Source organism: Tachypleus tridentatus, chromosome 3, assembly GCF_004210375.1.
Source record: "Tachypleus tridentatus isolate NWPU-2018 chromosome 3, ASM421037v1, whole genome shotgun sequence".
Taxonomy (NCBI): domain Eukaryota; kingdom Metazoa; phylum Arthropoda; class Merostomata; order Xiphosura; family Limulidae; genus Tachypleus; species Tachypleus tridentatus.
Genome location: NC_134827.1, coordinates 38,511,602 through 38,530,204, shown reverse-complemented (window position 1 = coordinate 38,530,204; position 18,603 = coordinate 38,511,602). Strand labels below are relative to the sequence as shown.

At 35.4% G+C, this 18,603-nt stretch overlaps 1 pseudogene across 1 annotated transcript in view; it reads left to right on the top strand.

The window, feature by feature from the left end:
• Window positions 1-18,603, top strand: part of LOC143246714 (cell adhesion molecule Dscam1-like) — a 116,627-nt pseudogene that overhangs the window by 96,360 nt on the left and 1,664 nt on the right. Inside the window, exons 18-26 of the transcript XR_013026105.1 lie at window positions 2,063-2,300; window positions 3,807-3,905; window positions 4,326-4,511; window positions 5,635-5,925; window positions 7,393-7,551; window positions 7,694-7,938; window positions 8,049-8,130; window positions 8,835-9,018; window positions 16,918-17,042. The product of XR_013026105.1 is annotated as a cell adhesion molecule Dscam1-like (transcript). The remainder of the gene's footprint in view (window positions 1-2,062; window positions 2,301-3,806; window positions 3,906-4,325; window positions 4,512-5,634; window positions 5,926-7,392; window positions 7,552-7,693; window positions 7,939-8,048; window positions 8,131-8,834; window positions 9,019-16,917; window positions 17,043-18,603) is intronic.

The following is an 18,603-nucleotide window of genomic DNA, read 5'->3' as shown; positions in this document are numbered from 1 at the left end:
TTACTTCCCATTTAAACTTGTGTTGGTATTACTAGTGCTATTGTTACCTCCCATTTAAACTTGTGTTGGTATTGTACTAGTGCTATTGTTATCTCCCATTTAAACTTGTGTTGGTATTGTACTAGTGCTATTGTTACCTCCCATTTAAATTTGTGTTGGTATTGTACTAGTGCTACTGTTACTTCCCATTTAAACTTGTGTTGGTATTGTACTAGTGCTATTGTTATCTCCCATTTAAACTTGTGTTGGTATTGTACTAGTGCTACTGTTACCTCCCATTTAAACTTGTGTTGGTATTACTGGTGCTACTGTTACTTCCCATTTAAACTTGTGTTGGTATTACTGGTGCTATTGTTACCTCCCATTTAAACTTGTGTTGGTATTGTACTAGTGCTATTGTTACCTCCCATTTAAACTTGTGTTGGTGTTGTTGTACTAGTGCTACTGTTACTTCCCATTTAAACTTGTGTTGGTATTGTACTAGTGCTACTGTTACTTCCCATTTAAACTTGTGTTGGTATTGTACTAGTGCTATTGTTACCTCCCATTTAAACTTGTGTTGGTATTGTACTAGTGCTATTGTTACCTCCCATTTAAACTTGTGTTGGTATTGTACTAGTGCTACTGTTACTTCCCATTTAAACTTGTGTTGGTATTGTACTAGTGCTACTGTTACTTCCCATTTAAACTTGTGTTGGTATTGTACTAGTGCTACTGTTACTTCCCATTTAAACTTGTGTTGGTATTGTACTAGTGCTACTGTTACTTCCCATTTAAACTTGTGTTGGTATTGTACTAGTGCTACTGTTACCTCCCATTTAAACTTGTGTTGGTATTACTGGTGCTACTGTTACTTCCCATTTAAACTTGTGTTGGTATTGTACTAGTGCTACTGTTACTTCCCATTTAAACTTGTGTTGGTATTGTACTAGTGCTACTGTTACTTCCCATTTAAACTTGTGTTGGTATTGTACTAAAACTATTGTTACCTCCAATTTAAACTTGTGTCGGTATTGTACTAAAACTATTGTTACCTCCAATTTAAACTTGTGTCGGTATTGTACTAAAACTATTGTTACCTCCAATTTAAACTTGTGTCGGTATTGTACTAAAACTATTGTTACCTCCAATTTAAACTTGTGTCGGTATTGTACTAAAACTATTGTTACCTCCCATTTAAACTTGTGTCGGTATTGTACTAGTACTATTGCTACCTCCCATTTAAACTTGTGTCGGTATTGTACTAGTACTATTGTTACCTCCATTTAAACTTGTGTCGGTATTGTACTAGTACTATTGTTACCTCCATTTAAACTTGTGTCGGTATTGTACTAGTGCTACTGTTACCCCCATTTAAACTTGTGTTGGTATTGTACTAAAACTATTGTTACCTCCCATTTAAACTTGTGTCGGTATTGTACTAAAACTATTGTTACCTCCCATTTAAACTTGTGTCGGTATTGTACTAAAACTATTGTTACCTCCCATTTAAACTTGTGTTGGTATTGTACTAGTGCTATTGTTACCTCCCATTTAAACTTGTGTTGGTATTGTACTAGTACTATTGTTACTTTCTTTGCATATATTGTACTAATAAAGCTTGATATCTAACACCTTGAGCTGTGATCATAGTGTAGTAATAAACACTAACCATGAACTAATTATAGTAATTATTATATCGTGATCATAGTGTAGTAATAAACACTAACCATGAACTAATTATAGTAATTATTATATCGTGATCATAGTGTAGTAATAAACATTAACCATGAACTAATTATAGTAATTATTATATCGTGATCATAGTGTACTAATAAACACTAACCATGAACTAATTATAGTAATTATTATATCGTGATCATAGTGTAGTAATAAACACTAACCATGAACTAATTATAGTAATTATTATATCGTGATCTCACACTACACTTGTATGTTAAAGCACTGAATGGTATCATAGAATTTGTCAACTCTTTACTTCTGTACAGATTGGTTCAGATAAAACAACCCTTTATTGTTAGCAAGTTTATAATATTGTTATAATAAGTTTCTCTCCCTTCAGCCTCTTCAGCCCCACCTGACCTACGGACCAATAAAAGGATATTACGTGGGTTACAAGGTACATGGAACAGTCGATTCTTACACTTATAAAACTTTAAACGCTGACGAACTCAACCAACACCTCACGTGCGTTCTGAAAAACCTCCGAAGACTCACTCGTTACAGCGTTGTTGTCCAAGCTTTTAACAGTAAGGGGGCAGGCCCCATCGGACAGGTTATTGTACTCACCTTAGACAATGGTAAGTAAACTGGCCTGTGTTCGAACCCAATGGATAAGAATGTCTTGGCGACTATACATCCGACGAACCTTATAACACAGTTGTTCTATTCTAATACTCGCGCGATTCTAGGGGTCAAGTGAACACTGGCAAGAAAAATGATTCTAATTTTGAGATTGTTTTGTACTATTTCCCCTTCATTCAAGTGTTGTTTTTTTCTTTTTCAAGCACTGTAGTCCGATTCTAATTTTTATGTTACTTTCACTAGGTTACGTCACTCCTTGTCTCAGGGGTAAACTTGAAGACTCGTAAAGCTAAAAAACCGGGTTAAATTACTACGGGAACCATCGTAAATGGCCCATTGATAGTTTGTGTTGAACCAGTATTTTTATATCATTCACAAACAAACAAAACTATTTTAAATTAATTTACCCTGATCTCTATCTGAACTTTTATGGAATTATCACACATCCGAACATAATAATTGAGGTTGTATTCAATCATATCACATTGACCTTTAGTAACAGTGTCATCTCGTTGCAGCTTTAGTAAGGTTTGTTTCCTTTCTTTTATTCTGACTTTTGACCACAGGAACAATTTCTTATTGCTGTCCAAAGATATTTGGTTATAGTTTTGTTGATTTATCATATAATGATCTTTCCATTCTAGTCAAATATAACATAATTATCTTACAGTGTTATTTATATATAATCAACTTTTGTTATTTTATATTGATTTCCGGTTACAGTTAGGTTTTGTTGAGTTATCGTAAACTAACTTCCGGTTACAGTTAGGTTTTGTTGAGTTATCGTAAACTAACTTCCGGTTACAGTTAGGTTTTGTTGAGTTATCGTAAACTAACTTCCGGTTACAGTTAGGTTTTGTTGAGTTATTGCAAACTAACTTCCGGTTACAGTTAGGTTTTGTTGAGTTATTGCAAACTAACTTCCGGTTACAGTTAGGTTTTGTTGAGTTATTGCAAACTAACTTCCGGTTACAGTTAGGTTTTGTTGAGTTATTGCAAACTAACGGTTACAGTTAGGTTTTGTTGAGTTATTGCAAACTTTTGTTGAACTTCCGGTTACAGTTAGATTTTGTTGAGTTATCGCAAACTAACGTTCGGTTACAGTTAGATTTTGTTGAGTTATTGCAAACTAACTTCCGGTTACAGTTAGATTTTGTTGAGTTATCGCAAACTAACGTTCGGTTACAGTTAGATTTTGTTGAGTTATTGCACTTGCACACTGATCTCCAGTTACACTTAGGTTTTGTTGAGTTATCACACATTGATTTCCGGTTACAGTTTGGTTTTGTTATCACACACTGATTTCCGGTTACAGTTAGGCTTTACTGAGTTATCGTAAGCTAACGTCTGTTTATTATCAGGTTTTGTGGAATTATTGCACACTGATTTCCGATTACAGTTAGGTTTTGTTAACATAAAGTTATATCAGATAACGTATTTAAACAGTGAACTTTATGAGATAAATCATGAACATTCTAATATTATTATACTTTTCCTTTCAGATCCTCCAACCACTCCAAGACTATCGGTGACATCTGTAACTTTCTCTTCTATCCAGGTCAAATGGACATTGCAAACAGCTGACAGTGCACCAGTCTCTGGTAAATATCACAAAGTTTAGGTACATTCGATTAGTTGATGTGTGATGTTCAGGTGTGTGCTAAATGCCTAAATAGGTAATTATTCAGTAGAGAACACGTGCGTCTCTTTTAATTCGTGTTGTAATAAATAATTTCGATTGGCTGTAAAATAATCTGCTTCCACCTTTTTCTCACGCAACGTATTAACAAAAAAATGTAATATTTTAAAATAAATAAAAACGTGAACTCACTTCTTCACTTGTGAGCTTTAATTAAGTTTTCATTTCAAAAACAAATCCTAAAATTATTTATTTTCATATAAAGAAACGATTAGAAATTAAATAAAAACTTCTGTAATTCTCTGCTAGATAATAGTTCGAATTGTATAATGAATTCTAATAGTTACAATTCTACTGTTACTCACACTTATGTTTTTAACAGGTTTCATTCTGAGTCACAAGCGAGGTACGAAAGACTGGACTAAGACACGCCTACTCAGCGATGCCCGGATGCATACCATCTATGGTCTCCATTGTGGCACACGTTATGACTTCCTCATCGTGGCTTTTAACGACGTAGGGGAAAGTCTACCTAGTGATATAGTTCACGCGAAGACCAAAGGTGCAGGTAATTATTATAATAATTTTAAACGTATAGATGTTGTATTTGTGGTTTCACGTCAAAAATAATAATGTACGAAACTGGAGGAACTGATAGTTATGTGGGGTTATAAAGTGAAGTGTATGATGTGGATTTGCACTAAATAAATGACTAAAGTTGTCTACAGGGTAGTACAAAATAATTCGAAGAAGAGAAACCTCACAAAAGGTGTTATTCAAGTAAGGGAATTCTTTATTCCTAAGTATGGCTAGGTGGTTAGGGTGTTCAGTCTGAGTGTCGCGGGCTCGAACCCCCATCACATCAACTATGTTCGCCCTATTAGCCGTTTCGGCGTTATATGTCGAGGTGAATCCTACTGTTCGTTAGTAAAAGAGTAGCCAACAATTGGCGGTGGGTGATGATGACTAGGTGCCTTCCCTCTAATTTTACACTACTAAATTAGGGACGGCTAGAGCAGATAGCCCTCGAATAGCTTTGCGCAAAATTCAGAAACAAACAATCTTACTAGCATCGTTTTTTCACTCGTATTAATCGTGTTAACTTACGTTTATCAGTAATGTTTATTTGATCAAATAAGAATTAGTTTTCTATTATAAAACCTGCTGTTACGTTACTCCAATAGTTGTGTTTAGTTTGTAAAATAAACATGTGGTATGTCTTATATCAGAATGAACCTGTAAGATATAAAATTAGATTAACGCGTGTGTGTTTCTTATAGCAAAGCCACATCGGGCTATCTGCTGAGCCCACCGAGGGGAATCGAACCCCTGATTTTAGCGTGGTAAATCCGAAGACATACCGCTGTACTAGCGGGAGGCTAGATTAACGCAGTTCTTCGAATATAAAGAAAATATGATTGAACGTCGACTGTGCGTGGTGTTTATTAGCTGCATTCCCTTTAGTACAGTGGCTGTCCAGCTTTCTCTTCCACTGACTATTTCAGCGGGGCAAAAGATCCCCTAGACCACCGACCGGCTATATCCCACTGTCTAAAAAAAGCCCTCATACCCCCTTGATAATCTGCGAACCACTGCTCTATCCTCTAACGACTGGCGCGAAAGGTGCACGAGTTGCTTAGCGCGCAATTAAAACAAAAACAAAACCAACTACAATTTCTTCTTCTTGTCAGCACCATCGTCTCCTTCCCAGCATGCATTTATTCGAGTCAACATAACAACTGCAACTTTACATTTCACGGAGTGGGACAGTGGGGGCTGTCCAGTATCATTCTTTGTTGTTCAGTATAAACCGGAAATCAGCCAGGAGTGGACAACAGTGACCGACAGGATCTTTCCTCGCCAGTCGACGTACCGAATAAGCAATCTGAACCCCGCCACCTGGTATCAACTTCGTGTCGTAGCCCACAATGACGCAGGTTCCACCAGTGCTGATTACAGCTTTGTTACTCTACCAGTGTCAGGTAAAGAGACATTTGTCCAGTTTACTTTGACACGATCAACTTAAAAAATTTAACTATAACTTTTATTTTGAAATCTTTTCTTTATGAGTGTAGTTAAAGACCAGCAAATCACTTAAAGAAAATTAATCAAACCACATCTTGTTAAACTATATAGATATAATAGAACTGTCTGTTGTATGTCCACATAACTATTTCGCAGAATGTGGATGGATCTTCGCTTAAACTAGTCTGGAAGTTCATTGGTTTCATGTTATGATACGTACATACAAACTTGCGGTTTGTGTATGTTTGTTTTACAGTTACGTATAAGGGAAACAATTTTTCGTGTCCCAAGATAACCTTTCATTAATTCTGAATTTACATGACTTTCGTCCAAAGAACTGGTAGCAGTTAAGAGAACAAAAATATCATAGTAACCAGTGTCGACACATCCACGTGATCTTCCTCAGTTTCATGTTGTTCTAAAGATAACGAAACATCAAGACTTCTGATAGTTTGTTCCGTTTGCTGTGATTTTTTGTTCATATCTTCATTATTCAAAGTCCCAGGCACTGACCTCAAACTTTAACAAATGTTCTATTACACGTCAAATGGACATCAACTAATGTCCCGGATTAAACTTCAAACGTCTTAGTTTTCAAGTTGTAAAGTGGGTACTCCTTTATCCTACCCATTTGAAAGAACTAACAAATTAACTAACTGGTTATTCATGAAGAATCGAGATACTTATCAAAGTAGATAATCACCAGAGAGTCAAGAGCTGTTTTTGCTATAAACCACACAGGACGAACACAACTGACTATTCGTCTTATTGAAGTGTTTAATTACCCTGGCAAAGTTCAATATGTGTAGCCTACAATACAGAGAATTATACACACACTCCAACTTAAGCCTTTCAAGCATGTAAACATTATTCAATGCACAATATTGTATCTCGTTTCTTACACTTCGAAAATTTATGTAGAAACGCAGGTAATATTGCTGACATTAGAGCTAAACCAAATAAATATTTACTGATGAAAGACAATACGTTTTAAAGACAAGTGGTACAAATAAAACAGGAAACTCATGAGAACCAGTAATAATGGAGATCGATCAATATACTTTATATAATGCTCTAATCCCAGTTTTAGGACATTTATCACGCCTTTTAATACCTCTTCCAGTTTGATCCCAGTTTAAGGACATTTATCTATTTCTTCCAGTTTGATCCCAGTTTAAGGACATTTATCTATTTCTTCCAGTTTAATCCCAGTTTAAGGACATTTATCTATTTCTTCCAGTTTGATCCCAGTTTAAGGACATTTATCTATTTCTTCCAGTTTGATCCCAGTTTTAGCACATTTATCTATTTCTTCCAGTTTAATTCCAGTTTTAGGACATTTATCTATTTCTTCCAGTTTTAGGACATTTATCTATCCTTTAACCTATCTCTTTCAGCTTCTTAAGTCTACCGTTCTTTTACAGGACAACCTTCGTCCACTATACGGGTCAGTTCCCCTCCATTCTATACCAATCTGGCTATCATCGTCCCCGTTGTCGTGACGTGTATTATCCTGATTATCGTTGTCGTCGTCGTATGTAGTGTTACTCGAAGGAGGCACGGGAGAGGGCATCATTATGAAGGTATGCTACATCATCTGACGCCATCTTCCACCACTTCAACCATCTAGACATTGTCTATCTCTATGTACACATATGTGACTGTTATTTCCATTAACCACCAGTGTTTCTACACGCCTATATACTGTTGTCTTTATTTCCCTAGACACCAGAAGCGTGCAAAAGGAAGTGACCACTGAATCCGTCCCGATGTGTGAAGTGGAGACGAAACCCACTACCAACCCCATATACAGTAGAGCTAAGGATAGTCTTTATTATCCCTCCCCCTACGCTACTAGCAGAGTGCCTGTGTGCCAAAGAGAAGACCGGAGCAGCGGAGACAGCAGTAACGAAGGACGCCCTCTGTCGGACGACAAGAGAATTTATGATGTACCCTTTGCGGTGAGGCAGGTAAGAAGAAGTAACTCTCTACCACTCAACTCATAACAGAAGTTGTGGTCGTTGATTTAAGTGTAGTTAATACGTCAGCCAACCTACGTTTTCGTATTGCTTTTTTAAAGACTGCCCACTCCAGTGGACTCGGCCACAATGACAGAAGAAGTATCCAGACCCATGACGTTGGTCACCTATACAGTTTCCCAGGTATACCCGCAGGTTTGACAAAAATAAATGTACTTTGATTTACTGAAAATAAAAAGCAGTCATTTCTATTCTATAGCGTGTAAGGGTTTTCATAACAGATGTAAAAGCTAGTTCTAAAATATTAATATTCTAAACTCTTATCTTAAGTTTTTAGCGAACTCGTACGACTTAAGTAAAGCCATTAAACGCAGACTTTCAAACTTGATTATTCACAAAACAATATTCGCGTTCTGGTCCTTCTTTGTCCACTAGTTTCACATGGATGAGCAGTAGGTTTAAAGGGTCATAAACCTAAAATCGAGGGTTTATCATTGTGATGGTCATGGTCTCAGTACAAAGTAAATCACTTGATGACACTGGCCAAACATTTTAATTTTTAAATTTGGAAACTTTGAGTGGTCTCACATGAAACGATATGAACGACATTAAAGGATTCTCTAAATAAACGGCTCAGTACTCAAAGAATGTTAACGTGTTTATTTCGAAAAGGAAATAGTTCTTGTTCAGTTTAAACTGATTAACTGATAATGGGGTCTAATCATTTTTACATCAGTCAACTAGTAATCTATATAATGTGTATCTAAACCTACTGATTCAATATATTATTACATGTAAACTTATGTAGGTATGTATAACGTTTTACCTTTTGAAATGAATATCTGATATTAAATTTACAAATATTTAATTTATAATTTTTAACCAAGGAGAGCGGCCTACCTCTCAACCTCTGCTACGAGAGTATAAATCACAGCTATCAAGCCCTTGGTCTAACAGTGACCTGGACGACAGCCTAACAGTCAATCTGCCTCATGGGAAGACATCATCTACCGCCAGGTGGCATGGAGGTTCCAAACAAGGTGCAGGCAATGATCAATTCTATTGGAATGGGTAAGAGGGCTGTATTGGCGGGTGAAATCAATCCATAACCCAGAATCACCAAATAGCAAGCGTTTTTAACAGAGCTTGTGGGAGAAACAGAAATTATATAGGATATGACGTCATAATTAAATGACGAATAGTTTACAAGCATTTTGATTCTCGCTAAGGACACAAAGCCAAGATTTTACTACTTAGTCTATTCATGTACGAACGTTATTTTACTGGTTATCAGTTACCATGGTCTTGCCTTGAAATGAGAACGTAAAATGTATTGTTTTGATAGTCCAGAAAATAAATACAAAAGTGGAACATAAAATTAAAACAGGATCGCGAAATGATCCTATCAGATGTCGTGAAGTAGGCTTAACTTTCTTCAGAAGCACTTTGTACGATCTATTGTGATGCTTGTTTTATAGTTTCAGTTATATAACGAAGCCTATCTTTGGCAGTGTTTTGAAATTTCGAGTTTCAATGTAGTCAAAAGAGTTGGAAGAGTGAGAGATATGTTTATTGGCTTTTCTATGTAACATGTATAATTTTTTATTAAAACGGCAAAGAAGAATCATTATGATTAACACTTGTTTTTATTGGTTCACAGCTAAGTCCATTTATTAATGACAATTTCTTGGAATTCTACAATAATTTCAAAAGCAGTCACAAAAATTCTGTTCTTTACTTGTTTTTGATTAGGTCTTGTTTGTTCATTTTTTTTAATTATTTAAACTTGTGTGTCTTACTGTTCGAGATGGCATTTGCTGCAACGTTTTTTGGCAAAATATGTACTCGATTTCAAAAAGAACATACCTTGAGACACATTCGTTTTGGAGAGCTTCAGTTTCCAACCTCGACCCTTTCTGTTACTAAAGATTTCTGTTGTATATATCCTCTTTCGAGTGAGAGTAGACAGCAAATACTGAAACACGGAATCTTGTCACAGTTTATCGTATGGGTTATCCTTTACCAGTCAAAATTTTGAATTATATATAATTGTCATGTAGTACTTTAGATCTGGAAATCAAGACTGAACACTGTTACTGTTGTATGATTGTACTTTTTGAGCACTAAGCTGATGTGTTACTGTCTGATTGGTTGGATGGTAGCCAATCACTGTGTACACTATCAACTCAAGGCTGTAACATAAAATAACCGAGGGGAGAAATCTCATAACATTTACATTTTACATGTATTATATTCACTGTTACCATAATTAGGTCAAATACTGTATATATATAATGAATTAAAGATTCGTAAGACGTCAGAAATTTGATGTTGCATTAGTACACACACACACACACACATCACTCGCTAAGACACCATTGTACAAGGTGTATGTAATACTGGACCTAGATAAAAGCTTCTTGTTCACCAATTCAAGATCTCTTAGGTATCTAGTAAGGGAAATCCACCACAATGCCATACTTATGAAGGAATACAATAACACTTATCTGTTGTCAGTTGGGAAGCTGAGTTACTTGGAGATCCTGATTGAATGTGTAAAAAGTTTACATATACTGAAGATAAATATGTTCTTCATAGAAAGAAAAGGGTGGAGAGTATAAGAAGATAAAATTACAGAAAAACCATCATAAATTTAGAAAAATTAAATTAACTGTTATGAAAGAAGACTTGGAAGGTTATAGAATGTTAAGAATGTTGATGAAACGTGAAATTATGACATCAAAATGATGTATAAGAAAAGATTGACTGAAAAAATTAATAGTAAGGATTTCTTCAAATACCTTAAGGTTAAAAACACTTAGACTTGAGGGATGATAAAGGAAGTCTAGTATCTGATGATTATGAGATGGATAGGTTAATAAATTTTTATTTTACTTTGGAATTTTTAACTAACAAATATTTAAGTGTTATTCCACATCTTAAACAGTTGATAAAGGGAAGCAAGATGCTGGTTACAAACAAATCGGGAAGTTTAAAAAATGATAAAGCTTTTGAGCCAGATAATATTTTTCACTTGCTATTATTTTAGCCATGGCTGAATGGCTTATAGAACAGTTCTAATGTTATTGGGTTTTTTTTTTTGTCATCTGCAAACTTTAAGCACACAAGCTCTGTCATCTCTTGACTGGTATTGCTTCATTTTGCTGGCAGTCAAAAATACAGCTGATAAAAATGAAAACAAAGGTCTTATAAATCAGTTTACTCTAATCCTGCCTAAACAAAATTTCAAGTGCTGCAGCTGTTAATGATTTCCTCTTGTTTGTAAGTCCTCAAATAGTGGGCAGGTATGAGACAATTGGAAGTTAAATAATGTCCCTTTTCAGGAGAGGTAATAAGCATTGTCCCAATAATAATAGAGCCACCACTCTTATTTCAGTTATGAGGAAGTTTTGAAAAATCTGTTAAAACATGCTTTGCAAAGTCATTTAACAAAATTTAGAATGTTGTTGGATAGTCAACAGGGTTTCAGTCAGGGAATTCTTATCTTACAAATCTCTTGACATTGTTTGAAAATGTTACTGCTTGTGTAGATGAGAGGAAGAGTGGGGATTTGGTGTAACTATATTTTCAGAATCCATTTGACAAGGTGTAATATAAGAGGCTTGCAAAGGGTTTTAGCTACTGGGGTTAATTTAACTAATTGGATAGAAAAGTGGCTTGACAGAAAAACACTGAAGTCTGTAACAAACTGAGTTCAGTCAAACTGGGTTAATGTCAAGGGTCAGTCTTAGGACCTTTGCTCTTTTTGATTTACATTAATGACACAGATGAAAGAACAGTCAATAAATTACTTAACTTTGCAGTTGATATTAAGATCTTGGGTGTTGCTGGCTGTGAAGAGGATGATGCTGATTTACAAAAGAATTCTGATCATTTAGGGAGTTGGGTAAATAAATGTCAGATGGGTTTTAATTATAATAAATGCAAGATAATACGTGTGGGTTATCATTTGAATGGGGATAGCATTAACAGTGTTATGGAAGAAAGGGATATTGGTATAATGGTTTATCATTCTCTAAAGCCATCCAGGCAGTGTGCTGTTGCTAATGGTATGGCAAATAGGATTTTAAGTTGTGTCCACAGAAAAGTTCAGTACAAGTCTAATTTTATTGTATAAGACATTGTTCAGACCTCATTTGGAGTAATGTGTTCAATCTTGGGTAACATAATTAAGGAAGGACACTGAATTGTTTGTTGGAAAGTGTGGAAAGGAAGATATCTCTTGGATGTAGGGGTTGTCATACAAGGAGAGGTTAAGATCTCTGAAACTGTGTTGTCTTGAATAAAAGAAGAAATGATCTGATTTACGTGTTTAAGATTGTTAAGTGAATTGATAGCACTCATGCACACTTTTTCATACTTAATAGTGAAAATAGTAGGACTAGGGGACACAAATATATATTTTAACAGGATAGGAGTTACCTTTGACTAAAACAGGTTTATTTTTTAAAAGTTTGGTTGGCCTTTAGAAAGAGTTATATTTAGATAAGTTTAAAAGAAGCTTGGTAATTATACCAATAGAAATTACTGGCCTTGATGTACTTGATAGCTTCACTTTAATTTAGAGGATGGGACAGCTAAAACCAAGTGTCCAGGAATTACTATGCACTTGTTGACCCTCATGAGCTATTGCTGAGTTTCCAGAACACCACTGAAAGCTCAATATTACATTCACATGTGCAAGATGCTCAAAGAGGATGTACATGGTGAAATTAGCACATACAATATTAAAAGTCTAAAGGAATTTACCTTCACATTGCTAAGCCTAATATTTGTTTTAAAGAAGTTTCCAAGAACTATTGTTTGCTTGTAGATAATACTATTTGATTGGAAAATCAAAAGACATTGCAGTGCGTGATTTTGAGTAAGTCACCTTCCATCTAGTCTATACATTCAAAGTTCAGGATGGCGAAGTGCAAACAGTCCTTGTATAGGTTTGAACAAAATTCTGAAACAGGTAAAACTGATGAATGACCAACAAAATAGTAGTCCTTCAATTACATTGAATAAATAATCTTTGATCATTCAACATTAGCCTGTCAATTACATTGAATAAGTGTTCTGTGATCATTAAACATTAGTCCTTTAATTACAGTGGATAAGTGCTCTTTGATCATTCAACATTAGCCTTTTAATTACAGTGGATAAGTGCTCTTTGATCATTCAACATTAGCCTTTTAATTACAGTGGATAAGTGCTCTTTGATCATTCAACATTAGCCTTTTAATTACAGTGGATAAGTGCTCTTTGATCATTCAACATTAGCCTTTTAATTACAGTGGATTAGTGCTCTTTGATCATTCAACATTAGCCTTTTAATTACAGTGGATAAGTGCTCTTTGATCATTCAACATTAGCCTTTTAATTACAGTGGATAAGTGCTCTTTGATCATTCAACATTAGCCTTTTAATTACAGTGGATAAGTGCTCTTTGATCATTCAACATTAGCCTTTTAATTACAGTGGATAAGTGCTCTTTGATCATTCAACATTAGCCTTTTAATTACAGTGGATAAGTGCTCTTTGATCATTCAACATTAGCCTTTTAATTACAGTGGATAAGTGCTCTTTGATCATTCAACATTAGCCTTTTAATTACAGTGGATAAGTGCTCTTTGATCATTCAACATTAGCCTTTTAATTACAGTGGATTAGTGCTCTTTGATCATTCAACATTAGCCTTTTAATTACAGTGGATAAGTGCTCTTTGATCATTCAACATTAGCCTTTTAATTACAGTGGATAAGTGCTCTTTGATCATTCAACATTAGCCTTTTAATTACAGTGGATAAGTGCTCTTTGATCATTCAACATTAGCCTTTTAATTACAGTGGATAAGTGCTCTTTGATCATTCAACATTAGCCTTTTAATTACAGTGGATAAGTGCTCTTTGATCATTAAACATTAGCCTTTTAATTACAGTGGATAAGTGCTCTTTGATCATTAAACATTAGCCTTTTAATTACAGTGGATAAGTGCTCTTTGATCATTAAACATTAGCCTTTTAATTACAGTGGATAAGTAATCTTTGATCATTAAACATTAGCCTTTTTAACTACAGTGGATAAGTGCTCTTTGATCATTAAACATTAGCCTTTTAATTACAGTGGATAAGTAATCTTTGATCATTAAACATATTTAATCATTACAATTTCATTAAAATATTATGTTTTATACAAACTACCTGTAGATACAATTCTGGACACCAGTGAAAACTCATTATTACATTCCCATGATCAAAAATGGCATAAAAGTGCACATAATCACATATAACAATGAAGATAATGGTAACTACCAAGATGATGTTCTGTCTAAACTGTCTTTAAAAAAACAATTACGAAGATGCTAGGCCTAACCTTTGTTCAACATTATGTATGTAAAACTAGACGGAGATTCTTATATTGAAGCCTGTTATCTAAATTGTCATATTCAATTATATAAAAGGCTTAACTTGTTTTGTTTCAAATGGCAGAATACTCAGTCGTATTTAAAAATCGAACATAAAGGTGTTGACAGGCTGCCTTCTCTCAAGTATATCTTAAAACTTAAGAGACGGATAGACAGAATTGCCCTCGAATTTTGAAAAACAAATTAGGAAAGGTAAAAATTCTTGCAAATATTATATGCTACTTCATATTATGTTTCCAGAAAATAATCCAACTACTATCCGCTCTTTGATTTTATTCTAGGTTTGAAATACAGATATTTGTTCCATGAGTCAAATTTCAAAACGTTAGGCCTATATCTAGTCAAAAGGATATACAGCTATGGATCCAAGGTTATCTACACAAAACAATGATGACGTTAAAACTAGCATTACCACAGCAATAATGAATTACAGCTCTATCGTTTGACTTCAGACTAACTTCAGAAAATTTACTTTTATAACTTTTCATAACGTGTTTAGATTCCATTATACTTTTATGAGAAATTTCTACTACGGTCTTTTAAGAGAGATGTTCTATCAAGTCGTGACATCTGTCGATCGGATGTTTCATACGTTCTACTCTAAATTATAAAACAAAATATCCAAAAATAATTTTAGGAAATCCAGCTTCACATAAAAGATGTGTGTATCGAAAGAAACAGGTAGTAAAGTGATATCTGATTATTAATTCTAGACTAATTTAGTGATTTTATCACACCTTTACAAAACTAGAATGATAGGCCTAACGTTTCTAGTTCTTATGTATCTGATATGTAAAGAGTTTGTTCTGACCGAAAGTTTTGACGATTTACATAGACTTGTTACGCTTCATATTCGGACATTATGTTAATAAAAAAAATATCAATTACATCATATTTATGAATACATGTGTGTGTGTGTGTGTGTAGATACACTACGTGGCCAAAAGTATGTGGGCACCCCATCTAATTAGTGGGTTGGGCTATTTTAGTCACACCCATTGCTAACAGGTGCATAAAAACAAGCATACAGCCATGCAATCTCCACTGACAAACATTGGCAGTAGAATGGGTTGTACTGAAGAGCTCAATGATTTTCAACGTGGCACTGTCATAGGATGCCACCTTTCCAACAAGTCAGTTCGTCAAATTTCAGCCCTTATAGAGCTGCTCTGGTCAACTGTAAATGCAGTTATTGTGAAGTGGAAACGTCTAGGAGCAACAACAGCTCAGCCACGAAGCGGTAGGCCACACAAGCTCACAGAACGGGACCACCAAGTGCTGAAGCTCCTAGCGCGTAAAAATCGTCTGTCCACAGTTGCAACACTGACTACCGATTCCAAACTGCCTCTGGAAGGAACGTTAGCACAATAATTGTTTGTCAGGAGCTTCATGAAATGTATTTCCATGGCCGAGCAGCTACACACAAGCCTAAGATCACCATGCACAATACCAAGCGTCGGTTGAAGTGGTGTGAAGCACAATGCCATTGAACTCTGGAGCAATGGAAACGCGTTCTTTGGGTGATGAATCATGCTTCACTATCTGGCAGTCTGATGGACGAATCTGGGTTTGGCGGATGCCAGGAGAATGCTATCTACCTGAACGTCAAGTGTAAAGTTTTGCAGAAGAGGAACAATCATCTGAGCTGTTTTTCATGTTTGGGCTAAAATCTTTAGTTCCAGTGAAGGGAAATATTCATGCTACAGCATACAATGACATTATGGAGAAATGTGTGCTTCCAACTTTGTGGCAACAGTTTGGGAAAGCCCTTTTTTGTTTCAGCATGACAATGCCCCCGTGCACAAAGCGAAGTCCATAAAGACATGGTTTGCCGAGGTTGGTGTGGAAGAACATGACTGGCTTGCACAGAGCCCTGACTTCAATCCCATCGAAAAATTTTAAGATGAATAAGAACGCCGACTGCGAGCCAGGCCTTCTCGCTCGACATCAGTGCTCCACCTCAGTGACGCTCTTGTGGCTGAATAGGAGCAAATTCTCGCGTCCATGTTCTAAAATCTAATGAAAAGTCTTCCCAGGAGAGTGGAGGCTGTTATAAGAGCAAAAGAGGAACCAACTCCATATTACTGCTCGTGGTTTTGGAATGAGATGTTCAACAAGCATATATGGGTGTGATGGTCGGGTGTCCACATACTGTTGACCATGTAGTGTAGTTATGAGAGAGAGGATACATGACAGAGATAAGTAGGAACAAGAGCACAAGGTCAAATATTGAAACCAGTGTCTTTATACAGCATCAAAAAATACACTGAACTTTTAATCTAAGTGTTATTTCCAGGTGCAACACCAGAATATAAGCCTAACCTTCATAAGCCTTTTTAATTTTAGTTGTACTAAAAACCCGATTACCGAAGCTAAGCATCTTTTTTCATCATCAACTTAATAAGCCGAAGTTGTGTGTAATATTTTTAGTTCCAGGTGTAACACACACACACACACACACACACCAGATGGCTGACATAGTAGGTAACTCTTCAAAACCAGAGTACTGAGCCTAATTGTTAGTACAATCTTAATTTCAGATACGCTAGGTACCCGAAGATCGAGGCTAGGTATCTCTACAGCACCAGAATACCTGACCTAATGAATGAAGAGGAAGACAGTGAAACAGAATGTGATAGGGACCAGCTTCTCGATGACTACCCTGGTACGTGAAAAAATAATAAATGATGTTAAGATTTTCAAACTTACACAAAACTCAAGAGTATGCAAAAAGTGTTGCGAGTTATTCTAATTTGTACTTACAATTAGGTAAATACAATTGTTCAATGACAGTTTGTGTTCATACCATTAATTTGGGAAAATTTATTATGCGCTACAATTTTAGCAAACACAAAAACACTTTTATCAGCTGCTTACTATATTTCATAGAAACCAAGCTTAATACATGTTCCAGTAATCTGACTGGCTCAAAAGAGACGTCATTCAAAAGCGCTGTAGGTAATTTTCAAGTCACAGTTATAGTAACCATATTAATTGATTCGCACCGCCGTGTTTCTAAAAATCAATATAATTATATAGATGATGTTAATAGAGACAGTTTAATCGATCGTTATAAAAAAAATATGAAAACGTTGAAAAATAAGTCACTTCGCTAGGGAAATTAGCATAGATTGCACGTACAAAGCGACTAGTGTTTACTAGAGAACAGTATATAATTATCAAATAACCATAACATAGACTCCACATGCACAGCAGACTAGTGTTTACAAGAGAACTGTATATAATTATCAAATAACCATAACATAGATTCCACGTGCAAAGCAGACTAGTGTTTACTAGAGAACAGTATATAATTATCAAATAACCATAGCGTAGATTCCACGTGCAAAGCGACTAGTGTTTACTAGAGAACAGCATATAATTATCAAATAACCATAACATAGATTCCACGTGCAAAGCCGACTAGTGTTTACTAGAGAACAGTATATAATTATCAAATAACCATAGCGTAGATTCCACGTGCACAGCAGACTAGTGTTTACTAGAGAACAGTATATAATTATCAAATAACCACAGCGTAGATTCCACGTGCAAAGCCGACTAGTGTTTACTACAGAACAGTATATAATTATCAAATAACCATAGCGTAGATTCCACGTGCAAAGCGACTAGTGTTTACTAGAGAACAGTATATAATTATCAAATAACCATAACATAGATTCCACGTGCAAAGCAGACTAGTGTTTACTAGAGAACAGTATATAATTATCAAATAACCATAGCGTAGATTCCACGTGCAAAGCAGACTAGTGTTTACTGGAGAACAGTATATAATTATCAAATAACCACAGCGTAGATTCCACGTGCAAAGCAGACTAGTGTTTACTATAGAACAGTATATAATTATCAAATAACCATAGCGTAGATTCCACGTGCAAAGCGACTAGTGTTTACTAGAGAACAGTATATAATTATCAAATAACCATAACATAGATTCCACGTGCAAAGCAGACTAGTGTTTACTAGAGAACAGTATATAATTATCAAATAACCATAGCGTAGATTCCACGTGCAAAGCGACTAGTGTTTACTACAGAACAGTATATAATTATCAAATAACCATAGCGTAGGTTCCACGTGCAAAGCAGACTAGTGATTACTAGAGAACAGTATATAATTATCAAATAACCATAGCGTAGGTTCCACGTGCAAAGCAGACTAGTGATTACTAGAGAACAGTATATAATTATCAAATAACCATAGCG